Below are 21,989 nucleotides of genomic sequence, written 5' to 3'. Positions count from 1 at the left end.
CGGACAGGCTGACTGCAGTCCATGGGGTTGCAAAGAGTCAGACATGACTGAAGTGACTTTGCACACACACGCACTGCAGATACTCTGTTACAAAGCATGGTGGAGAGGAAAGAAGACAGGACTTGGGCTCTTGCCTTTTTTTATGCTGCTTTATAGTTTAGTGACTTGGGAGTCACATCACAATTTTTCAGATTTGTTTTAATCTGTAAGAGAGGGATCATCCCAGTCATCCCTACCTTTAAGGATTGCCGCAAGGATCAGATCTGATAGTTTAAGTGAAAATGCCTTGAAAAGTCTAAAGAGCTCTGTAATTGTTAGGCTGAGAAGAATAAAATGGTTTTGTTTTAAGAACTTCTTGAAAATTTTAGAGCATTCCTTGAAATAACTAGAGGAACCCTGGGGTATCACAAAAAAGGATTTGAGAATCACTTCTTTTGAAGTTGCCCTTTAGCCCTGCTTAGCTCACTTTTCTGTGTTCTTGCTTGCCGTGTGCTGAGTGGCTGTGACAGAAGGCACGCTTGAAGGAGTGGTGGAAAGGCTTGGCTGACAGCAGCGAGGAAGCCATGCTCAGTGTTCAAAAAGCATAAGTACTTTGTTCGTGTTTCTTCAGTATCCAAGAAGTATCTATAAATTGAGTAGCTAGAGACTTTAAAGAGGAGAAAATAAGGTTAATATTGTAAATTTATTCAAAATGGATATTGCTGATTTTAGTAACCATATTTCTGACTTATGACGTTATGTATCTTTTTATTAACTAAAAATACTTTGTGAGTTTTAATAGCTTTATCTTTGGTCAAAAATGAATATCCTTTCTCTATTTGATGCTGAAACATTGTTAATGCAGAATTGCCACAAACTTTTCCCCCTTTTAAAAAATCAGTGGGAGCTTCCCTGAAATCTACTACCTCCTCATAATCCTGCCTTCAAAACAAAAACAAATATGACTTTGTTCTCATGTGGAACATGAGACAATATGTCTTGTCTATATTTTTCCAAATGGCAGCCCTTTAAATATCTGATTGAACTTAGTGATTGGTGCCCTTTCTTGGTCATTTTTTAAAAATTTCACAACTTATTATTATTATTTTATTTTTGGCCACACCGAGTCTTCCTTGCAGTGTGTGGGCTTCCCCTAGTTGCAGTGAGCCGGGGCTACTCTCTAGTCGCTGTGCTTGGGGTTCTCGTTGCTGTGGCTTCTCTTGTGGAGAACAGGCTCCGTAGTTGTGAGGCATGGGTTTAGTTGCTCTGAGGCTCATGGAATCTTCCTGGACCAGAGATCATATCCGTGTCCCCTGCATTAGCAGGCAGATTCTTAACCACTGAACCACCAGAGACGTGCTCTCTTGTTCTTAAGTTGAATCTTTTTCAGATTCAATGCATCTTGTCCTCCTTTTTGTACTTGTTTTAGCACAGTTGTCATACCCACTGTGTTTCTGGTTGGCTTTTCTGAGTTTTGAATGCTTATCCAATTCCCTGTCTTCTGGATGAAAATCAGTTTTGGAACCCATATTTAAAATACTGCCTTATTACATATAGAGCATTGGTTATATCTAACTTGAATGTGGATACTGAATAGTTATTAACTATATTCTCTTCTTTCCATTGCCACATCTCATCCTGGCTTGCATTGTGATTGCTGCCATTAAAAATTACAGTCTTGTGTACTTATCTGAAGATTATCTGAAGCAGATCTTTTTGTCTGAAAATTTTTATAAACAAAGGACTATGTTAAAGTAGGTTAAAGTTTTAGTGTGTGGATTTATTTCCGTTATTTCAATTTTAAGATCCTTTTATGTTTTAAAATTTCCTTACAGATTAGAGTTCCAATCTGATAAGTATGTCTTCATCTAGCCCTATGATTACTGCATAATTATTCAAGTGTTTTGAGTAGGATAAAATCATAAATATTATTTGTATCCTTTCCCATTAATTATTAAGCACATGTCTGTTTCAGGGAAATTTAATCTATATGTTTGATTCATAGTCCCATAATTTTTCAAAATGTAATTTTGTAAGAGCCATCTAGCGTCAGTCATTTTTATGGTGTGTGTGTGTGTGTGTGTATGCACACGCACATTCCTAACATCAGAAGGTCATATTTTGTTTTTAATAAACAAATACCTACATATTAAACATGTCTATACTTGGTTAACTAGTTTCTGCCATCTACCACTGGGAAAATATATTTTCATGACAGATTGAGCTACCTCCTTAAAATAGACTGACCAGATTCCCAAAATGTTAGGTATTTGGGTAGAATTTCTAGGGGCAGTAGTAGGTCACTGTTGTTCCTTCATTGTTCCATAGATTAAGACAAATAAATAAAAAAAAGCAAGATATGAATAAGCAATTGGCGAAAGATATGGAATAAGACTAGATTGGTACATGAATCCATTGTGAATGTTATATGTAGGGAACCATACTTTGGGCACGGACTATATTGGACCAGCATGCTGGGCTCCATGCTGTTGAAAGGGTCTTATACCTTAGGTGGCCTTGACCTGCTTCAAGGGAACTATGAATAAAGGATAAATCATGATTCTGCCAGTGGGTGATAAAAGTGAAATAAAATAAGCACTCTTTATGGTCAGCAGGAAGACAGAAGCCACTGTGATTATTTTAAAAAGGGGCATCTAATAGTGAGAAATTGTTGCACATTGACAATAATAAACTGTGAAAAAGCAACCTAGAGGTCAGGAGCAGGAAGAAGTTACTACCACCCTTATGCTGGAGACAAAAGGGATGAGTTTGGCAGGATGATCGCAGGGTTGCTGGGGTCACTGGACACAAGCGGGAACCATGGGAGCCTGTTCAGCAGGAGGTGGAGCCTGGTAAAAATGGGGCTGCTGCCTGAGGCACAGCAAAGGGAAGAAAGAGGGAGAGATTCAAACAGCAGAGGGTCGAGAGGTGTCGAACCTTGGAGACAGTCAATGGGAGTTTGTTTTTCTGAAGTCTTTATTTTGAATATGTAATTGTCTCTATGATAAAATGTTTTTAAATAGTAAATGAGAGAGGAGACACAGGAGTACATGCGTGCGCACGTGGCTGCCTGTACCCCCTCCACACACACACCCATGCATGCTCCCACGCAGTTTTACACCGAGCTCCAGATTACCTACTCCCAGTAGCTTAATTCACCTCCAAGTTGACTACCAGGGGGGCCAGGGAAACTTAACCCACAGGAGTGAGCACATGTCAGGGGTCAGCAGAGCAGGAGATGGACAAAGAAAGGATCTTAGGCAAAGACGCTGGCAGACCCTCACCCAAGATAAATAAGGCAGTGACTTTCCTCTTGCACAAAGTTCTAGAATTTCCCATTGCTCCTCTGACTTTCTCAGTCCGTCACAAGGTACTCTCTACCACAATTTTGTTCCTATCAAAGTGGGACTGGGCACACATCATGTAATTATGTGACCCAGCCTCTGTCACATTGAGCCTTTGGATACTGAAGTGTCCATATAACACACCAAGTTTTTGCACACTTCTAGCACACTTTCATTTACATGCAGTCTACATGGTTGACTATACAAGCACTGATAAATTTCAGACAAACTCCAGATTAGTTGGAGTATTTGTGGTTTTAGTTTGAAGTCCTTACCTTGCATGGAGAGTGAGGACTTGGGCAAGATATGATGGTAATGACAACATGGGTTCTTCTGTAGTGATGCTCTTCAGCACACATTGAATGTGTTTAGTTGATCAAGAAAAACCATGCTCAAGTTTTTCATGTTCAGCTTTGAAGACTGGTAATTAAGATAGCAAAATGGGAGTACACTAACTTTGTAATTATTTGAATTGATATATAAATTATTGGAATCCAGCTGTACTGATTTTGTAATAATAAGTGGGCACTTGATTCTCAAACGTCTTTAACTCTATGGGATGGGGGGGCATGGGAGGGAGGAGATATATATATATATATATATAGCCAATTCACTTTGTTGTACAACATTGTAAAATAACTATATTACTTGCTTAGTTGTGTCTGACTCTTTGTGACCCCATGGAGCCTGCTAGGCTCTTCTGTCTGTAGAATTATCTAGGTAGGAATACTAGAGTAGCTAGTCATTCCCTTTTCCAGGGGATCTTCCTGACGCAGGGGTCGAACCCAGTTTTCCTGCATTGCAGGCAGATTTTTTACCATCTGAACCACTAGGAAATCCCAAACTACACCCCAATTAAAAAAAAAATCTTTAGCTCTAAAAAAGATGGCGTTTGATTCTATAATACTAGAAATAACACTTTTCTAACAAAGAAAAATATGACATCTCTTCTGGGGTCATCATATATGACTGTGCAAGTAATATATTTTATGAATTGTCCACCTCGGGGCATCTTCTCTTATTCACACAGTCAGTTGACATGCCAGCAACAGCCCTGATCTCCCAACACTGACATTATCAGAGGAAGTATTGCCAGGAGAAGTTTCATGGCCTCCTCTAAAGAATGAGGTTGACTTTTTACCCACATAGAGATTCAGAGAGGCCCCTGTGAAGAGTATCTTGACTTTGAACAGGACAGAGTTATTGTTGGTTTTAGATTTTCATGTCTGCCTGTTTGCATTTAGGCCAAGAATACTTTTATTTATCTTTACTACTTTCTTGTTAATACTGGCTAAACCATTGTGTAAGAACAAAACTTTTTATTATATTAAATGATTATTGAAACTATGGCATGGTCTCAGTGGAAATGTACTAATATATGTGTGTGTGTGTGTGTGTGTGTGCGTGTGTGCATGCATGCATGCTCTGTTACTTAGTTGTGTCCAATTTTTGCAACCCTATTGACTCTAGCCCACCAGTCTCCTCCGTCCATGGGATTTTCCAGGCACGAATACTGAAGTGGGTTGCCATTTTCTTGTCTAGGGGAATTTGCTGACACAGAGATTGAACCTACCTCTCCTGCATTAGCAGGCGGATTCTTTTACTGCTGAGCCACCTGGGAGGCCCAGTGTATCTTTGTACTAATATACAAATTAGTATTTGTATATTGTACAAAAGTAGTTTAGTAGCTTAGTTTTGAAAACTGGCCTAAGTCCTGAATTTAAAAATTCTAATACAGTTTGACTTGTTCACACAAAGGCAAAGCCACCAACACATTGAGGAAGAGATTTTTTAAATGGGGTTAAAGTGGATATGTTTTCAGGGGTGGATGGCAGACTCAGACCAGGCAGTGGTGAAGTGGCAGGTGCAGGCATCAGACTAGGTCAAAGGTCAGGCCTAGCACCACCTTGTGTTAACTGGTTCAGTTTCCTAACTGCTATGTACCTTGTGCTGTGAAACATACCAACCTGTAGAGATTTCTGTCAAGATCCAAGGGTAAATGGATCCAGAATGGTGCATGATAGAGTGGGCCAAATAAACCTCTTATAAAAGTTTATTTTTCTTTAAAAAATGTCAACTTTTTCTTGTTTATGTTCAAGTTCAAATTAGGTGCCCCTTCGCTGGTGGCTCAGAGGTTAAAGCATCTGCCTGGAATGCGGGAGACCCGGGTTCGATCCCTGGGTTGGAAAGATCCCCTGGAGAAGGAAATGGTAACCCACTCCAGTACTCTTGCCTGGAGAATCCCATGGAGGGAGGAGCCTGGTGGGCTACAGTCCATGGGGTCGCAAAGAGTCGGAAACGACTGAGTGACTTCACTTTCACTTCACTTTCAAATTAGGTAACATTTCCCTCCTTTGGCTTTCTTACACCTGTCTGTTGCTTCTGTCCTTGTTAGCTCCCTATCTCTATCCTTATACCCAATGCTGTTCTTTTTAATATTTTATTATTATTGCCTGCGCTGGGTCTTCGTTTCGACACTTGGGATCATCAGTCCTTATGGCAGCATGGGAACCTTGAGTTGTGGTATGTGGGCTCTAGTTCCCTGACCTGGGATCCAACCCAAACTGTCTGCATTGGGAGTTTGGAGTCTTAGCCACCAAATCATCAAGGATGCCCCCCAGTACTGTTGAATTGTTCTGAGGTAAAGGTTTTTGATATTAAGCATCTGGATTTGTAGTTGTTTTGTGAGCTGCTTTTTTATTTCTTTTCAGTATGTTCCTTATTGATTCCTTTTCCTCATGTCCCTAAAAATATCCTACTTATTGATAATGTATGTTTCCCTTGTCTTTATTAGAAAACAGAGAATGGCAAAATGCAGCAGCATTAAGATTTAGCTATGCATCGGTGTAGTGCCTCTCAGTTTATCAGCTTAAAAATCCTTTGAATCTCTGAAATTGAAAAATCTGAAATTTGAATCGGTGATGCATTTGAAATCATGTCAGAACACCGTTTTACTCCTTTTTGAGGGTGTGTGTGTGTGTGTGTGTATGTGTATTTGTATGTGTGTTGATTCAACATGTGTATATATTCTATTTTCCCCATCTGGCATCTGATTTAGCACCAGCCTATCTAGCTGTTCTGTGTCAAGAGGGCTCCAGCCTTTTCACTATGAAAGAGAAAGAAGTGAAATAATAAAAAGGAAAAGTCTTCCACTACCTCCCCCTCCTCACTTTTTGTTTAGTTGTTTCTAAGCAAGTTTCTTGCCATTTACCTTTGCATCTGCATTGCTTATTGATTGGCAATTTTAAAATTGTTTATTGTGCTCTTTTGTTTCACTGTTCAAGAGCTAAAACAAAAGCTCCCAGGCCCTGTGAGGTACACATTTGCATGCGGTGAGCGTTGCCCGAGGAAAAAGTAATTGCTAATGCATATTTATGGGGCACAAATTTGCCATTTGTTTATGCATAAAATTATCAATAGTGCAGGGCGGCCCAGCCGTAGAAAATGGTGACCTTTTTAGCTTAATAAATAGAAATCAGCTGTTATTGTGAAGAGATCAGCCATTTATTCTGTGTTGAGGGACATTGCTGGGAAAATGCAGATTGGGGCTGGCAATATCATTAAATGGAAGGCCAATGACCCTTTCCGTAGAGTCTATTATACTTTATCTAATAGGGGATAAATGACTCTGGTTGGCAAATGGAAAAAAAAAAAGAACAACAGTTTTTTTTTTTTCTTTTGTAGTTTTATAACTCTGTGGATTTTAAGCCATAAAAGTGAACAGGAAACCTCATACTGACCTGTTGCTAGAATTCTCTCAAAAAATATCTGTTTTAAAGTTGCTTTTCCTATTGGTTATTCTCTATTTCAGTTTGTACCCATCAAAACAGAAAGTCAGATACTTTTTTCCAGGAAAATAGATCTTTAGTTTTTGGCTTTTTTTTTTTCTTTCTTTGTCTTTCTTTTGGCTATACTTTTAATCTTTACAGTACAGGAGTATTTGTATTTTACAGGGTTGCTTTACATTTGATATCTTAAAAATATTAAAAGTAGAAGAAGATACTCTCAAAATAAAGTTAGGAATAAATTGTAAATGGAAGTTTTCTGTTTAAAACTAAGCATAAGAATGGCTTCTGAGAGGACTTCTCTGGTGGTACAGTGGATAAAAACCTCCTGCCAGTGCAGGGAATATGGGTTCCATGCCTGATCGGGGAAGATGCCACATGTCACAGAGCAGCTACCGAGCCTGCACTCTAGTGCCCTCGAGCTGCAGCTGCTGAAGCCCATGTGCCTGGAGCCTGTGCTCTGCAACAAGAGAGAAGCCACCACAATGAGAAGCCCATGCAGTGCAGTGAAGAGGAGCCCCCACTCCCCGCAACTAGAGGAAGCCTGAGCGCCACAGGGAAGACCCAGCACAACCAAAACTAATTAACTTTATAAAAAGAATAGCTTCTGAGGGAAGTGTGTGGGTCCTTTGGATTAGTAAAAATATTATATGAGTGTAAAACCTTCTCATCATTTCTTTTTTTTTTTTTTTTTGCCATACCACATGGTTTGCCAGGATCTTAGTTCCCTCAACAAGGATTGAACTCAGGGCCACGGCAGTGAAAGCATGGAGTCCTAATCACTGAACCTTCAGGGAACTCCCAGCATATTTTCTTGCTATGTAAAAACCAACAGACAGTCATTGTATCTTTTTTGGGTGTTTCACTGAGTGAAATGCCCTTAGTTTCCCCAGAGCTTGCTTGAAACTATGGTTTCATGTGATGTGATCTCAGGCTACATTTTTTTGGCCAGTGTCTCTCTGGTAGGCTAGTGATCATTTTGGTCTTTTAGGTTTTTTTTTAATTGAGTCTCCTCAATCATTATAGAAGTCACTATGAAGTGGTGTTTGCTTTCTCAGTATTGTAATGATTTGATGCACTGAAAATTTTATGTAAGTTACAAAACAAGTTAATACAACAGAAATGTGTAAATCCACCTGGGAAGATGGTGGAGCTCTTGGAAGCTCCACGCATGCTCCTTCGTAACTGTGTATCCTAACATGAGTGCAGAGAAGGCAATGGCACCCCACTCCAGTACTCTTGCCTGGAAAATCCCATGGATGGAGGAGCCTGGTAGGCTGCAGTCCATGGGGTCGCTAGGAGTCGGATACGACTGAGCGACTTCACTTTCACTTTTCACTCTCATGCATTGAAGAAGGAAATGGCAACCCACTCCAGTGTTCTTGCCTGGAGAATCCCAGGGATGGGGGAGCCTCGTGGGCTGCCGTCTATGGGGTTGCACAGAGTCGGACACGACTGAAGAGACTTAGCAGCAGCAGCAGCAGCAGCATGAGTGCACTGCACTAGGTTTCAAGCTTCAACAGTGGTGGATTTGCAGCCACCAATCTTGCCCTCGTGCCACACTGGAGTACGACAGTGCATTCTGCAGCATGTCACCAGTGACTGAGTAACCTTTTACTGGCAGAAGTAGGTCTGTTGTTCTCTTTTAAAGTAGAGGTTGTGAATAGGATTCAGACACTAGGGTACATTAGTCCATAAAATGAATATATTTTTATGTCATTTATAAGATATTGATTTTAGGTCCATTAGATTCATGGTGCCTAGTGGGAGAAAAAACAATGATTTAATGGGTAGGTTGGAATTTCAGAAGGAAGAACAACGGGGATTAACCCTTTCTTCTTCAGCTTCCTGCCCCCCGGTATATAATATTGTCAAGGAGCTGAGGAGAGGACTTTAGGAGACAGGGACACTTTATCACCTGGCTTCCCTGCACTTTACAAGGGATCACAAAAAAAATTTCGGCTGGATTATTACTATGTCTCTGAATGTGACAGAACAGATCACTCTCAGTTGATGAGTTGCCAAAACTATCTTTTATAAGGTTATTTTTAAGTTGGTGGATATATTTTGTTTTCCAAAGCTCAGAGCACATTTATGTAGAGACTTAATAATTTAAGATATTGTTTATGGAGATTAAATATATGAAGAATACAGCTTAGATTTTTTTCAAGGGTCTTTTTCTCAACTCTAAGAAAGGAAAGATCATCCTGCTGTCGTGTCAGTTATACCCTTTCTTAGGCAAGTCTTAAGTGATATTGGTGAGAATGACCAGCATAATTTTTAAAGTCGGGTGTTGCCTGTTCCAAAAATACATAGATAATTACTGGTTTATATAAGCCTCTTTTCTGATAAGAAGATGACTGAAATATTACTTCATTTCTATGTTATTAAATTTAGATGTAAAGCACTTATAATAATTCTAGTCAATTTCGCTCAACTAATGTTACTACTACCTGAAAGGAATTTCCTCTTAGGCTGCTTTGGAAACTACATCTTCATTATTATATCTGAAAACACCTAATTACAATATAGGTATGAAAATCTTAAAAATTCCAATCATCACTCCAGTCTTGTGACATACTGATATATTATGGTTAAAGAAAAATATGCCAACTGAAATCTGATTAGCTTAAAACTTGACCTTACATAAAGATTATGGTATCAACAAACATTTTTTTAGAACATATTTTAGTTCAGGTTTTTCATGTTCTGTGACAAAAATATAAAAATACAGGCTCCCTCTTGTGGGTAAAATTACCAGCTGTGTATTTCTGTATTGCCCACTTATGGGATATGACAAATTTTTTGGTTTCATTTTTAAGTAAATTCTACTGTGGCAGTGTCTTTATAGTTGCTTAGATGTGATGTTTCACTTAATTGATAAAAGTAAAGTTTGGGGTACCTTTTTAGTATAATTTTTTTTTAATTAAAATAGACAGTTTTTTTTAAAAGAATTGGCAGACCATGTGTAGACAACCTTTATTTTACTGCTGCTACTGCTAAGTCACCTCAGTCGTGTCCGACTCTGTGCGACCCCATAGACAGCAGCCCACCAGGCTCCCCCATCCCTGGGATTCTCCAGGCAAGAACACCGGAGTGGGTTGCCATTTCCTTCTCCAATGCATGAAAGTGAAAAGTGAAAGTGAAGTCGCTCAGTCGTGTCCGACTCTTAGCGGCCCCATGGACTGCAGCCTACCAGGCTCCTCTGTCCATGCGATTTTCCAGGCAAGAGTACTGGAGTGGAGTGCCATATTTTACTGCAACAGCATAATTTCTCTTTTTCAAAACTTTTAATTTTATATTAGAGTTTAGTTGCCCAACAAGGTTATGGTAGTTTCAGGTGTACAGCAGAGAGATTCAGTTATACATATACACATATCTACTCTTTTTCAAATTATTTTCCCGTTTAGGTTGTTCCAAAATATTAAGCAGAGTTCCCTGTGTTGTGCAGTAAGTCCTTGTTGGTTATCCACTTTAAATATAACAGTATTTACATGTTGATCCCAGACTCCTTAGTTAACCTTTCAACCCATCTTCCCCCCAACCTCCTCTTAAGCATGAGTTAGTTCTCTGTGAGTCTGCTCTGCTTTGTAAGTTATTTTTATCATCTCTTTTTAGATTATGCATATAAGCAGTATCATATGATATTTCTCTTTCTAACTTCACTCAATATGACAATCTCCAGGTTTATCATGTTGCTGCCAATGGCATGATTTCATTCTTTTTAATGGCTAAGTAATATTCCATTGCATATACACACCACATCTTTTGTATCCATTCATCTGTCAATAGACATTTAGGTTGCTTCTATGTCTTGGCTGTTACAAACAAGTAGCAGCATAACTTCTGATGTTCAAAATGTAATAACTTTTCTCCTTTTTAAATACTTTCCAAAGCAGTAATTAGTGAATTGATGAAATGATGTGGAGTCTTCTGTCAATGTGGTGACTTCTGGATTTCTGTGCTTATTAACAAAAGATCTGATATTGGAATGAAGTAAAAGCCCCTCTACTAATCATGGTCTAGATGGATAACAATATGGTAATGAAACTACCCTAATACCGTAAGCCATGTGACCAAAATAGTGAATAATCAATGGCATAATAAGAATGATGATGAATGACTCAATTCTCCATAAATTGAACTGATAGTAAAGACGGTGAACTGGCACCAAGGCTGTGGCTACCACCAAGGACTGATTCCTTGCTTTCAAAAGTCTGATTCTTGAGAATTTCAATCGATTGCCAGAGACAGTTTTTGTTTAACCTAAGGAACTGATAACAGCCAGAGTTCCATTCACTTCTCAAGGTGGCAAGAGCAATGTTTTTGAAACTGGACTGGGCAGTACAGGCACAGAGACACAAGCAGGAATGTCAGTGTAGAGACAGCTGAGTGGCTCCCACTAGACAGTGGCTGTGTTGACCTTGGCTGTCACACTTTTGAGTGCAATCCAAGAAAGGAACTATGAGGACACTTGAAAATTTTTCATAGCTCATTCCAAGAAAGAAGAACCTTAATGCTACCTGTCCTGAAGTATACTCAGGATGTTTATATCAAAATTATACAAAATGAACAACTTACGATTAATAAATACAGAGGAGGGGGTGACAGAGAATGAGATGGTTGGATGGCATCACTCACTCAATGGACATGAGTTTGAGCAAACTCTGGGAAATAGTGAAGGGCAGGAGGAAGGGCAGTAGGAAGCCTGGAGTCCTGCAGTCCATGGGGTCACAAAGAGTCTGACACAACTGAGTGACTAAACAAAAATAGCAAATTAATATATAATGCCTTTAACAGAATTTATATGTATAGTTTTTGGATTAATTCTTATGGTATTATGATATCAAAGTAATGCCTCTTTTTCAGTAAATAATAACTATCAGATCAGATCAAATCAGTCGCTCAGTCGTGTCCGACTCTTTGCGACCCCATGAATCGCAGCACGCCAGGCCTCCCTGTCCATCACCAACTCCCAGAGTTCACTCAGACTCACATCCATCAAGTCAGTGATGCCATCCAGCCATCTCATCCTCTGTTGTCCCCTTCTCCTCTTGCCCTGAGTCCCTCCCAGCATCAGAGTCTTTTCCAATGAGTCAACTCTTCGCATGAGGTGGCCAAAGTACTGGAGTTTCAGCTTTAGCATCATTCCTTCCAAAGAAATCCCAGGGCTGATGTATCTATATAAATAGATATTTATATATCTACATAAATTTATTTGAAAACCTTAGACATCTCATGCTTCTAAAGAGTTATATCTTGATATATTTAGTAAAAAGGAACAATGCACTGTTAATGGTCTACTTTTATTTTTTCTAGATTCCTCTTGCTAATGACACGAGTCCTGTCTGAATCTACTTACAAGATTCTGAAGCCTGAACAGAAAATTTTGGCACTGCACTGGGTAGGAGAAAGATACACTCATAAAACACATAATACACACCTTTGAAGAAATTGATTATTTTAAAAATGGAAGTTTATGTGCCTTATTTTTAATTTATAAGTAAAATATGTGACATATGCATATAAAGCTATAATACATAGTCTTTTATGTTCAGATGACAACTGAATTTGTAATTATAATTTTCAGACTCATTATGAAGGTAATGTTTCTAAACTGGCAGATGAAAGCAACGTTTCTTTTCTTTTCATTTCCTTAATGAGATACACATTTCTTAAAGTTGCAAAAGCTTTTCTTCTTCACTGAAATTAAAAAAAAAAACATTTTTTGCTACTTTTTGTTGTTGCTGAAAAAGAAATACTCTGGGTCATAATGGGTAGGTCACAGATTTTACAAAACTTCCCATAGGCTATTAAGTATTTCAGGGTATGTTTTTGTAAACACATACAAAAGTACAAGTTTGCTGAGGCCAAACAGGTATTTTCCAGTTTGCTTGGCAGGAAAATTTATTGGGCATCTATCTGTGTGTGTGTTTATGAAATGCTTGTAAAAGTTATACTCTTGGGAATAGGAATTGAATGTTTGACCACAGACCTGGAGTTAAAAATCCTGTTATAGTTCCATGACTGACTGACTATCATATGAATGAGAGCAGAAAAGGTTGGAGGAAAGGTGTCCTATTGTTTAGAAATTTGTTACCAGTAAAATGGAAAAGGAATTACCTTTCTGTTTAGTTGAAGAGAATAGTGAAAAAGTTGTCTTTCTGCGAATGAATTCAAATTTATTTCCTAATCCACTTGAAAAGTCATATGATTTATGTTTCTAGAACTTCAAGATACAAGTTTATTTGTGAAAACCCTTACATTCAATGGTAGTTTTTTATCATCTTTAAAAATGGAATTCTTTAAATCCCCAAAATACTTTAAAATATTCATAAATAAGACTTTATATATTCACAGACAAATGAATCAAAGTAATATGGGAGAAAGCATTGTGAGTATAGCTTTAATGATAACAGAATGGAAATGGAACTGGAATAAGTCACGAATTATTGCAGAACTTAAACTTTTATAGTTTTACAAGTAAAGACAGAAATATAAATAAGATTAAATGGGAAATGGAAAACTAGGACTACTTTTAATAAATATAGCAAACATCCTATGTAAAGAGCTATTATTATGAGAAAGGCAGTAACATCTTAATTTAAAACATAACAAGATATAAGAACAAATAATTAATGAAGAATGCAATTCTAGTGCAAAAGGATAGTAAAAGAAATGCAAAGTTATGTTTCACTTAAACTCAAACTAGTAAAAAGTAGTTTGGAATAATGTTGTAAAAGAATGTAGGGAGTTGGGTGCGTTCAGTAATGTTGGAAAAAGTTTATATTTGTTCCGTTTTCCACAAAACGATTTAACTATCTCTGTTAAGAGCCTTAAGTGTTTCCAAAGCATTCTATGCAACATTTTCACTTTGCTAGTTTGGAAAGGTTTGGTTGGAAGTAATCCAAATTGTTTTAAAAAGGTGGAACTTTATCTTTTCTTATGTGAAGTCTGTGTACTCAGTAAAGAGATGATCAGGAGGTGCCATAGTCATTAGGGACCCAGATCCTTCATCTTCTGCTCTGTTTCCCTGAAACTTTTACCTCATGTTTTGGGATATCCAGTATTGATATTCCAGCAATAAAGTCAATATTCTAGCAGCCGGAAAAGAATATTTCTAGAAGATTTATGTTCTTTCCCTGTTGGTATTGTCGCTAAGCTGTATCCGACTCTTTGCAGTCCCATGAACTGCAGCATGCCAAGCTTCCCAGTCCTTCACGATCTCCCAGTTTGCTCAAACTCATGTCTACTGAGTTGGTGATGCCATCCCAGCATCTCATCCTCTGTCGCCCTCTTCCCTCCTGCCCTCAATCTTTCCCAATGTCAGGATCTTTTCCAATAAGTCCACACTTTGCATCAGATGGCCAAAGTATTGGAGCTTCAGCTTCAGCATCAGGCCTTCCAGTGAATATTCAGGGTTGATTTCCTTTAGAATTGACTCGGTTGATCTCTTTGCTCTCTAAGGGAGTCTCAAGAATCTTCTCCAGCACCATAGTTCAAAAGCACCATAATTCTTCGGCACTCAGCCTTCCTTATGGTCCCACTCTTGCATCTGTATGTGGCTGCTAGAATAACCATAGCTTTGTCTATATGAACCTCTGTCAGCAATGTGATGTCTCTACTTTTTAATATGCTGTCTAGGTTTGTCATAGATCTTCTTCCAAGGAGCAAACATCTTTTAATTTCACAGCTGCAGTCACTGTCCACAGTGATTTTGGAGCCCCCAAAATAAGCTCTGTCTCTGTTTCTACTTTTTCTCCATCTATTTGCCATGAAATGATGGGACCAGATGCCATGCTCTTAGTTTTTTGAATGTTGAGTTTTATGCCACCTTTTTCTTTGCTGAAACTCTCCTCTTTCATTCTCAACAAGAGGCTCTTTAGTTCCTCTTCATTTTCTGCCATAAGAGTGATATCATCTGCATATTGTTGATATTTCTCCTGGCAATCTTGATCCAGCTTATATTTCATCCTGCCTGGCATTTCCCATGATGTACTCTGTTTGTAAGTTACATAAACAGGGTGACAATATACCACCTTGACATACTCCTTTCCCAGTTTTAAAAGCAGCAGGAAATATTCTGGCAGCAGGAAGGGAATATTTCTAGAAGATTTATGTTCTCTCCCTATATGGATATCTTTTGAAAAGTGTCCATAGCTGTTCCACTTATATTCAATTGACTAGAACAAAGTTGCCTGACCATGACACACTTAAAAAGAGTTTAGAAGATATAGTTTTATTTTGGAAGATAAATTTGAGGAAATTACTATTGTTGGATAATAGAGACTAGATATTAGGGCCCAACTAACATTATTTGGTAATTTCACTTCCAGAATTTCTAAATTAATGAAATAATTAAAAGTGACACACTTTATGTATTATGATCATTTCATATATTTATAATGCAAATACTTTGAGGTTGAATAAATTGTTCAGCAATATAGCAATAGTTGGATAGATCTGAGTGTATTCGTATTATACAGTCAATAATATATTTTCAAAGAATTTTTAAATACATATGAAATTATACATGATGTAATGTTAAATGAAACAAGTAGAATACACATTAAATATAGAGTGTATCTGCAAAAGTGTGGGTGTACACATATACACATATGCGCACACATATATACACTAAAGTATAAATATATATTACAAATGCATAGAAAATTAGCTGAAAGTAGAAACATTAAATATTAGCTCTGGATTATGAAATCATCAGTTCAGTTCAGTGGCTCAGTTGTGTCTGACTCTTTGTGAACCTATGGACTGCAGCACGCCAGGCCTCCCTGTCCATCACCAACTCCCAGAGTTTACTCAATCTCATGTCCATTGAGTCAGTGATGCCATCCAACCATCTCATCCTCTGTCGTCCCCTTTTCCTCCTGCCTTCAATCTTTCCCAGCATCAGGGTCTTTTCAAATGAGTCAGCTCTTCACATCAGATGGCCAAAATATTGGAGTTTCAGCTTCAGCATCAGTCCTTCCAATGAATATTCAGGACTGATTTCCTTTAGGATTGACTGGTTGGATCTCCTTCCAGAATCTTCCAGAGAATTCCAAGGAATTCTCAAGACTCTTCTCCAATACCACAGTTCAAAAGCATCAGTTCTTCAGTGCTCAGCTTTCTTTATAGTCCAACTCTCACATCTATACATGACTACTAGAAAAACCATAGCATTGACTAGATGGAACTTTGTTGGCAAAGTAATGTCTCTGCTTTTTAATATGTTGGTCATAACTTTTCTTCCAAGGAGCAAGTGTCTTTTAATTTGATGGCTGCAGTTACCGTCTGAGTTGATTTTGGAGCCCAGAAAAATAAAGTCAGCCGCTGTTATTAATGTTTCTCTAGCTATTTGCCATGAAGTGATGCGACCAGATGCCATGATAATAGTTTTCTGAATGTTGAGCTTTAAGCCAACTTTTTCACTCTCCTGTTTCACTTTCATCAAGAGGTTCTTTAGTTCTTCTTTACTTTCTGCCATAAGGGTGGTATCATCTGCATATCTGAGGTTACTGATATTTCTCCCAGCAGTGTTGATTCCAGCTTGTGCTTCATCCAGCCCAGCATTTCTCATGATGTACTCTGCATAGAAGTTAAATAAGCAGGGTGACAATATACAGCCTTGACATACTCCTTTTCCTGTTTGGAACCAGTCTGTTGTTCCACGTCCAGTTCTAACTGTTGCTTCCTGACCTGCATACAGATTTCTCAAGAGGCAAGTCAGGTGGTCTGGTATTCCCATCTCTTGAAGAATTTTCCACAGTTTATTGTGATCTACACAGTCAAGTCTTTGGCATAGTTAATAAAGCAGAAATAGATGTTTTTCTGAAACTCTCTTGCTTTTTCGATGATCCAGCATATGTTGGCAGTTTGATCTCTGGTTCCTCTGCCTTTTCTAAATCCAGCTTGAACATCTGGAAGTTCATGGTTCACATATTACTGAAGCCTGGCTTGGAGAATTTTGAGCATTACTTTACTAGCATGAGAGATGAGTGCAATTGTGTGGTAATTTGAGCATTCTTTGGCATTGCCTTTCTTAGGGTTTGGAATGAAAACTGACCTTTTCCAGTCCTATGACCACTGTGGAGTTTTCCAAATTTGCTGACATATTGAGTGCAGCACTTTCACAGCATCATATTTTTGGATTTGAGATAGCTCAACTGGAATTCCATCACCTCCACTAGCTTTGTTCTTAGTGATGCTTCCTAAGGCCCACTTGACTTCACATTCCAGGATGTCTGGCTCTAGGTGAGTGATCACACCATCGTGATTATCTAGGTTGTGAAGATATATTTTGTACAGTTCTTCTGTATATTCTTGCCACCTCTTCTTAATATCTTCTGCTTCTATTAGTTCCATACCATTTCTGTCCTTTATTGATCTCATCTTTGCACGGAATGTTCCCTTGGTATCTCTAGTTTCTTGAAGAGATCTCTAGTCTTTCCCATTGTATTGTTTTCCTCTATTTCTTTGCACTGATCATTGTGGAAGGCTTTCTTATCTCTCCTTGTTCTTTGGAACTCTGCATTCAAATAGGCATATCTTTCCTTTTCTCCTTTTCTTTTTGCTTCTCTTCTTTTCACAGCTATTTGTAAGGCCTCCTCAGACAGCCATTTTGCATTTCTTTTTCTTGTACATGATCTTGATCCCTGTCTCCTGTACAATGTCACGAACCTCCATCCATAGTTCTTCATACACTCTATCAGTTCTAGTCCCTTAAATCTCTTTTTCACTTCTACTGTAAAACGGTAAGGGATTTGATTTAGGTTGTACCTGAATGGTCTAGTGGTTTTTCTTGTTTCAATTTAAGTCTGAATTTGGCAATAAGGAGTTCATGATCTGAGCTGCAGTCAGCTGCTGGTCTTGTTTTTGCTGACTGTATAGAGCTTTTCCATCTTTGTCTGCAAAGAATATAATCAGTCTTATTTCAGTATTGATCATCTGTTGATGTCCATGTGTAGAGTCTTCTCTTGTGTTGTTAGAAATCATGAAATTATTAGCAACTTTAATTTTCTTTATAGTTTGCACATTTTTAACAAATATGATTTAACATTAATTATTGAGAAATATTAAAAGTATAGAATTCCAAATGGTTACATAAGTTGCTTAGTGCCTCTCTTTAAAATACTCTGTGTGTGTCTTTTCAAGGAGAGATGAAACAGCTTATCACTCATCCTTTTTGAGTGCTTTTCATGAAGTCAGATTGCATAAGCTTTTCTTCTCAGTAGAGGCATATACAGTTTCTCAGAAATCTTGGTAGTGTTGCAGCCTGGCTACATATTTTTAGATTAAGACAGATTGAGATATTGTTCAGTGGCATTTGACAAGCACCTTAAGGTTGTTGGTAATCATTCTGATTTCAAAGACAAAATGTGAAACTTTAAAAGACTTTTCTTTCTTGTGTGTAAGTGACCAAGTTTGAGTACTGCAATTCTGGATTAAGAATATTCTCTCTTTTTTAGGAGTTTTTTTGTAACCATATTATGATGTATTAGGGTATTAAAGGAGTGAAGGTTTTTCTGGAAGTAAGTGAAAAGCCACAATTAGCAATTTGTGAGAAATTCATGGCAGAAATTAGAATCAGGTTTTTTTTTTTTTTTTTTTTCTCTGAAGCTAAGCTGACTTAACTCTTTGGAATTTATAAGAGAAGCATAATGTTGAGATGCATCAACTTTGCAGACATGCTGTTTGGGTTCAGTTTCTGACTATACCACTTAGGGCTGCTACTGTTGGGTATGTTCCTTAAGTACCAGTTCCTCACATATAAAATGTAAATAATAATGGAAAATAGTTTCAAGCAAATACCACATGGATACTGGTTTAACTACACTGGTTATACAAAATAGACTTTAAAAACCAAACCATTACTGGAGATAAAGTTACTCTTTAAGTGATTGAAGTTTCAATTTGAATGGAAGATAGAATGATATTAAATCTAAGTGTCCCTAAGAGCATAACCTCAAAACAGATTAAGGAAAATTTAACAGAATAGCAGGGAGAAATAAACAATCCACAGTAGCAGTGAATATTAACTTAGTAATTGATGGAATGAAATAGAAAAGAATCAGTAGAGGGGGATAGAGTTGAAATATAAGACTAAGAAATTTGACATTGTAGACATATATAGAACCTTGCATGCAACAGTAAAATTCACATTATTTTGAAGAACACATTGAATAATTACAAAAATTGACCATATGCTGAGTCATAAATTAGGTCTCAACTGTTTTCAAAGAATTGGAATTATACCAGTGAAATTAAGCTGCAGGTGATAACAAAAATATAGCTAGAAAAAAATTTAAAAATTAAAAAGAAATCACAATAATAATTATGAATACTTTAGACTAACTAAAAATGTACATCTTATATGTAACAATTGTAGAACACCTATAAGAAGCATTTACTGGGAAATTTATACCTTAAATGTACTAGAGAAAATAAATTGAACATTAGTAAGTCAAGACTTTATCTGAAAAAAAAATGAATTAAAGTACATAATTAATGAGGTCAGAAGCAAACATATAAAGAAGAGAAGCAAGGCAGCCAAAAATTGTTACAAACGCTGAGTAAATGTTTCAGCATTCTGATGAAACTGAACAAGCGAACAAGTGACAAGAGAGGAATATCTAGTATCAGAAATGACAAAGTAACATCACAACAGATGTGCAGATATTAAACAGCTAAAATGAGTATCATGAACTTCACATTACCAGGTTAATATTGGGAAATAGGAAGAGTTAGATGAGTGGTCAAATTCCTAGAAAAATACATCAATGATCAAAATATTCCTAAAAATACATAACTTAGCAATATTTACTTTAAAAGAGATAACCTGAATAATTTTGTAAACATTAAGGAAATTTTAGTAATCAAAATTTTCCTACAAAAGAATTCCAAACCCAGAAGGCTTTACAGGCAAATTTAAGGAAGAAATTAGTTTAATCCTTTGAAAGTTTTTTTTTTTTTCCAAAAAATAGAAGAAGAGGTAATAATCCCCAATTTATTTTATAAGGATCATATAATCTTGATACAAAACCTGGCAAAAATAGTATAAAAAAAGGATATTCAGGCAAATCTCTCTCATGAATAAAATGGAAAAACTGTCAATCAAATATTAGCAAACCAATTTCAGCAATATATTAAAAAGTTCATTAATCGTGAGCAAGTTTGTTTACTCTAGAAAATCAGCATTTGTTAGCATGTAAAAAAATCAGCCAGTGTAATACAAATTAAAAGATGATGATATCACTTGGTTATTTCAGTTAATGCAGAAAAAGGATTTAATAAAATGTATCATTTATTCCTCATTTTTGAAGTTCCTAAAAACTAAAAACAGGGAAGAGCTATATTAGTGTGATAAGAAATACTTATTGCAATCATAAATTAAAATAGTAAAATGTTGAAATCCTTCCTAATGAGATCAAGAGCAATATCAGGATATTTGTCATTGAGCATTTTACCTATAGAGCCTAGACAATACAATAAAGCAAGATAAATGCAACTATTGGGATTGGAAAAGAAACAACCATTGTTATTGGCAGATGGTATGAATTAATATGAGCATTTCAATTTGGTGCAAACAATACAATATGTACAAATCAACTATATTTCTATATATCAGCATCAATTTTTACCTAGTATTTAGTAACAAGAAATGAGTAGTACCTGTATAAGGAAAATTCTGAAAGTTTGAGAAAGATTTTAGTATTTATTAAATGAAATAAATGGTGAGATATACCATATTCATGTACAGAAAGAGCCAATATTATAACAATGTCCCCTAATCCCAAGTAGATTTGCAATCAAAATGCCAATTGCTTGTTTTGTCTTTGTTGGTTTTTGTCTTTCTTTGTTATTTGTTTGGATTGTGTGTATATGTGTGTGTGAGGTTGCATGCCTTTGTGTGTATTCACCCATGTGTATGCATATGTGTGTGAGTGTGAGTGGGTGTGTGTATGTGTGTGAGTGGATGTGTAATGTGACAAGTTGATTCAAACATGAAAAGACAAGAAGAATCAAAACATTCTTGAAAAGGGGGTATATGGGTAGGATTACTTGGCCTGTTAATTTATAAAGTATTATAAATTCCGAAAGTGTGGCATTGCTGCTGGGGTAGGCAAGTAGAGAAATGAGAGACACTAGAGAGCTCAGTTAAGAAGCAATAGTTACTCATTTTCACTAATATGGCGGAACCAATACAATATTGTAAAGTTTAAAAATAAAATTAAAAAAAAAAAGCAACAGTTAGAACCCTTTATTTAACAACTGATTTGTTCAAGATTGAGAAAGGAGTACTATGGGACTGTCTGTTGTCACCCTGTTTGTGTAACCTATATGCTGAGCACATCATGAGAAATGCTGGGCTGGATGAGTTACAAGCTGGAATCAAGATAGGAAGGAGAAACATCAACAGTCTCAGATATGCAGATGATACCACTCTAATGGCAGAAAGCAAAGAGGAACTAAAGAGCCTGTTGATAAGGGTGAAAGAGGAGAGTGAAAGAGCCAGCTTAAAACTCAGTATTAAAAAAACTAAGATCATGGCATCTGGCCAGTTACTTCATGGCAAATAGAAGGGGAAAAGGTGGAAGTAGTGACAGATTTCCTCTACTTCAGCTCTAAAATCACTGCAGATGGTGACTGCAGCCATGAAATCAGAAGACGTTTGCTTCTTGGCAAGAAAGCTATGACAAACTTAGTGCGTTGAAAAGCAGAGACATTACTCTGCGACAAACATCTGTATAGTCAAGGCCATGGTCTTCCCAGTGGTCATGTATGGTGTGAGAACTGGACCATAAAGAAGGCAGAGCTCTGAATAACTGATGCCTTTGAACTGTGGTGTTGGAGAAGACTCCTGAGAGTCCTTGGACAGCAA

At 37.2% G+C, this 21,989-nt stretch overlaps 1 protein-coding gene across 6 annotated transcripts in view; it reads left to right on the top strand.

The window, feature by feature from the left end:
• SOX5 (SRY-box 5) overlaps nt 1–21,989 on the top strand; it is a 1,171,960-nt gene that overhangs the window by 311,765 nt on the left and 838,206 nt on the right. For all 6 annotated transcript variants that reach the window (XM_027541542.1, XM_027541545.1, XM_027541540.1 and 3 more), the window contains exon 4: nt 12,428–12,512. The gene's annotated coding sequence lies outside the window, so the exon portion shown is untranslated. The remainder of the gene's footprint in view (nt 1–12,427; nt 12,513–21,989) is intronic.

Source organism: Bos indicus x Bos taurus, chromosome 5, assembly GCF_003369695.1.
Source record: "Bos indicus x Bos taurus breed Angus x Brahman F1 hybrid chromosome 5, Bos_hybrid_MaternalHap_v2.0, whole genome shotgun sequence".
NCBI lineage: Eukaryota > Metazoa > Chordata > Mammalia > Artiodactyla > Bovidae > Bos > Bos indicus x Bos taurus.
Note: the sequence above shows the minus strand (reverse complement) of the source record. Positions and strands in the feature narration are given on the sequence as shown.